The 4,623-nt window shown below is 35.8% G+C and overlaps 1 pseudogene; it reads right to left on the reverse strand.

Moving 5' to 3' along the window:
* Positions 1-1,707: 1,707 nt before the first annotated feature.
* LOC100963579 lies at positions 1,708-2,763 on the reverse strand (annotated as a pseudogene).
* Positions 2,764-4,623: the final 1,860 nt, after the last annotated feature.

A 4,623-nucleotide genomic window follows, 5' to 3' on the forward strand; every position in this document is an offset into this window, starting at 1 on the left:
TGTAGCCTATGTCTTCAAATGCATAAGTCTTGAAGGATTTGTGGTGAGTTTTACCAGTGATAAGGCCTAGGACATGTCATGTGAAACCTCAAAACCTCAAATTCCTTAACTGTGTCATAAGAACTGGCTGTTTCCTATAAGATTCCTATGAACATTCAGTAAGCCACTAATGTATCAGTTTGCATAGAATAGTGCCTGACAAATAGTAAAAATCTAAAATATTGTATTTTCAAACTCTTGATACTATTCACATTTTTAGCAATTCCAAGAGAATTGTTTAGCATTAAATATCTTTCATCACCCATTTAATTATAGGACTAATTTTTTTTTTAAAAAGTGTATCAACACTTTTTCTTAATAAGAATGAATTTTGTATCTTCATTTTTAATTATCACTTAAAACTATCATTAAACTATATATATTAATAGTATATATGTTTATATTTATATAAGGGACTTCAAAAAGTTCATAAAGATGGAATTAAAACACAAAAATATAAACTTTACTTTTCAACATAAGATTTATCAAATTCAAGACACTTTTTTTGTAAGCAAGAACACCAGTCATTTAGTCCATCCATGCTTAAAGAACTGGGGATCGTGGAAATTTAACCACGTCAATGTGATAATACATTATTAGCTGAGGAAAACTGGCTGCCCTTCAGAGATTCTTTAATATCAGGAAATAGGAAGAAGTCAGAATGAGCCAAGTCAGGACTGAAACCTAGATGTCTAATGGCTTCCCATCAAATACCTGGCAAAGTTGCCCTTGTTTGATGAGAGGAATAAGCAGGAGCATTGTCCTGGCAAAGTATTCTAGTTGGTAAAGCTTTCCAGGGTCATCTTCTGCTAAAGCTTTGGCAAACTTTCTTAGGACACTCTCATAATAAACAGATATTATCATTCTTTGGCTCTTCCCAAGGTCGACAATCAAAATGCTTTGAGTATCTAAAGAAACTGTCATCAAGATCTTTGCTTTTTTGCCTTTTTGCTTTGACTGGACCTTTTCCACTTACTGGTAGTCATTGCCTTGATTGTGCTTTGACTTTAGGATCACACTGGAAAAGCCATATTTCATCTCTTGTTACAATTCTTTGAACAAATTCTTCAGGATCTTGATCTTACTTGTTTCAATTTCTATTGAAAGGTCTGCTTTTGTCTGCAGCTGATCTGAGAACAAAGGTTTTGGTACCCACCAAGTAGAAAGTTTGGTGAAGTTTAATTTTTCACTCAGAATTGTGTAGGCTGAACCAGTTGAGATGTCTATTGTGGTGGCTTTTGTTTCTGCTCTTAGCTTAGGCAAAGGACCTCATTTCAAAGGAGACTTACTTTCCAGTATAATTTTTAGGGCAGCCTGGGGTGGGTCAGTCTTCCTTTTTTGAAAACATATTTGGTTTTGTTTTAAAACTCTACTCTGCCATTATAGTACTAATGCTCATTACATCCAAGTTCAATTTGTAGTGTAATTACACTGTCTATTGTTCAAGAAGAAAGGAAACAGTACTTACCGGATTTGACATGGCTTTCATAATGGAGTTTGATCTCTGCCAAGTGAAAAAACAGACAAAAACATGTCCTTTTATTCTAAAGTTAATTTTTCATCTCAGATTGCTAGACTAACAGTTTAGGAAATAAAATTATTAATAAATCTAGAAATTAAAAGTCATTTAAGAATAATATTTTAATGGAAGAAAAGATGTGATTGATTTCAAATGGAAATGTTCACATGTCTCTACACAAATGGAGGTGTATCTGTTTCCTCTTGGAATTCACAGGATCCCAGGTTTAAATGGGCCAGTCTCCACCTGGTGTCTTAAGAGCGTTCACACATCCCTCTTTTTGTGTAGGGAGATGGAGAGTGTGATTTTGAAGAAATTGTAGTCTGTTCTGGGTAGCACCTGTGGTTCAGTGAGTAGGGCACTGGCACCATATACCGAGGGTGGTGTGTTCAAACCTGGCTGTGGCAACACTGCAACAAAAAGTAGCCAGGTGTTGTGGCGGGCACCTGTGTTCCCAGCTACTCGGGAGGCTGAAGCAAGAGAATCACCTAAGCCCAAGAGCTGGAGATTGATGTGAGCTGTGATGCTACAGCACTCTACTGAGGGCAAAAAAGTGAGACTCTGTTTCTAACAAAAAAAAGGAAAAAAGAAAGAAACTGTAGGCCGCTCATAGTTTTTGCATTTACACAATATTTGCTTCTCTTATGTGACTAACACCTTTTCTTTTGTAATCTGGATGATCTGCTTTGCAGTCTGACATGTGATTTTTCAACAGGATCCGAATGGTAAGTAAATTTATCTGGAGTGTGGCATTTTCTTGAACTTATGAGAAATTCAGTAATAACTGAAGTTGTAGAAAATTCTAGCTTTAGAGCCATTCCTCAAAGGCCAGAAATCTTCCTCGGGGTAACCTGGTGGTTTGAATCACAGGGTCCAGATACTTGATTTGGACCTGAAAACATGAAATCTCATGTATTTTCATCATAGGTAGACAGTGTTTCACCCACTGGTAGAACTAGTTGTATCAACTCAAACACTGCTGCATTATATTCAAACTGTGCAACCAGAGTCTGCTGCATCAGGGAACTCCTTTTCAGACAGCATTCTGGCATTGAAGACCAGAGCAAAAGTCGCTGAGACTTTTTGTACTAGCCAAACATACAGATGCTATACCTGATGTCCTTGTCTTTCAGCACCCCTCCTGGGCGAGTTACAGAGGGGATCTGCAGTGTCAGTGAGCATTGCAGCGCTTTCCCCTTCCCCATCCGCATGGAGGGACCCCAGCCACGGCCTGAGTGGGACAGAGAGATGCAGTGCCGGGTGGGATGGGGAGGAGCCGAGATGGTGGAGGGGTGCTGGGGTGGTAGCGGTAGCAGCTGAGGCCCCGAGGCCTACTTTAGTTTGCTTCTTAATCAAATATTTAATTGTGATAAAATGCAAACTATATTTGCCTTAAATGGACTCTACAAAATATTGCTTTATTTTATCTTGAGACACATTGCTCATTGTACAGAAAAGTCATAAATTTAGCTAATGTATTTGGTTGGAAAAGTGGGGCTACACCTTCTCTGGTTGAAGAAATGGGAAGGGTGAAATGTAAAGCCTGACATTAAATTGAAACCATGATTTTTAAATGATGCATTATTAAAGGTTTGTTTTCTATTAAAAGTTAATAATACTATGTATAAAGACTAAATTAACTCCGTAAAACCTCTTTTAAGTTATTCTAATTAACTAAAGCTACCTATAGGAAAGGAACTTCCTCAACTTCTTTTCATTGGTGTTAGGCAGACAGATAAGTAAATTGAATTTTTTGAATATACCACACTTAGGAAGTTAGAGATAAGTAGTTGACAAAGTTACCTTTGCAATGGGTAATGTCAATGTATATACTGTAGTTTTTATAATCTTTTGTCTAGAAAACACATAACTCTTCATTAAAAATATTTAAATCTAAAGGCAGCGCCTGTGGCTCAAAAGAGTAGGACACTGGCCCCATATGCCAGAGGTGGCGGATTCAAACCCAGCCCTTACCAGAAACTGCAAAAAAGAAAAAAAGAAAAGAAAAAGAAAAATATTTAAATCTGTTAAAAGTGAAAGAAAAACAAAGCAGTTACAAGAGGTATAATATTGTGTTTAATGTGATACTGAGCTCTGTCACTGACTATATCTACCAATGAGTTATGAAACGTTAGAAATAGTGTCAAGAAACTCGGCATATAAAAATTTTGATGTAAATTATTCAAGACATAAGCATAAATGATGTTTATTCAGTGATGACAAAATATACAAACCAGAAAGTGTCTGATACAGTAATCTGAAATTCAAGATGTGAGGGAAAAATATGGTCAAGTCTGTAGCTGATTCTGTATAAATAAATCATATTTCTATGAATAATTGTATAGGCAGATCAATTCATGTAGCATAAAATATAATGCGGCAGTTTGATGGGTTTGTATCTATTTTATAAAACACTCTTCTGGCCAGATACATGCAGTTACCCACTTTTTAAATCATCTGTAATAACAGATGTATATATCTCCCTGAAGGAATGGATACAACCTCTGACTGCCTTATCTCAACATTGATGAACAAAGGTAAAAGGTGTCTAATGGTTACTAAGCAGTCAAAACCATTATTGTACGAAAAACGAAATAGAGATAGTAAGAAAAAAACAACAGATCCTTCCTTTGGTAGCTGTTTAATGTCAGAATTAGGGAATTAGGACAAAAACTCAGACATCATGATTTCAAACCAGGTAAACTTCTATTTTAGAACATTTTGCTTAGGGCCAATAAATGTGTTATGTATTCTAAATAAAAGTCCCCAAAATGTCTGCGTCACACTGTTAGAAAGTTTTAGGGAGACTAGGGGATGGGAGAGTTGGGAGAAGAAATGATTTCCACAGTAAAATCCATGGCAACTGTAAACCAACTATATGAAAGCACATACATATTTATAGTAATAAATTTTAAAATGCACAAAAATTTGTTGTACACTAATTAATGATTAATTTATTTTAAAGATTTTTTTACACTTTTTCAGTGTTATATTGAAAGATAAATAAATCGATGCTATGTACATGACTCTCAATATGGCACCTTATTTTCATAGGTTCCACAAAA

This window comes from Otolemur garnettii, unplaced genomic scaffold (genome assembly GCF_000181295.1).
Source record: "Otolemur garnettii isolate 467f Iridium unplaced genomic scaffold, OtoGar3 scaffold00009, whole genome shotgun sequence".
Classification (NCBI taxonomy): domain Eukaryota; kingdom Metazoa; phylum Chordata; class Mammalia; order Primates; family Galagidae; genus Otolemur; species Otolemur garnettii.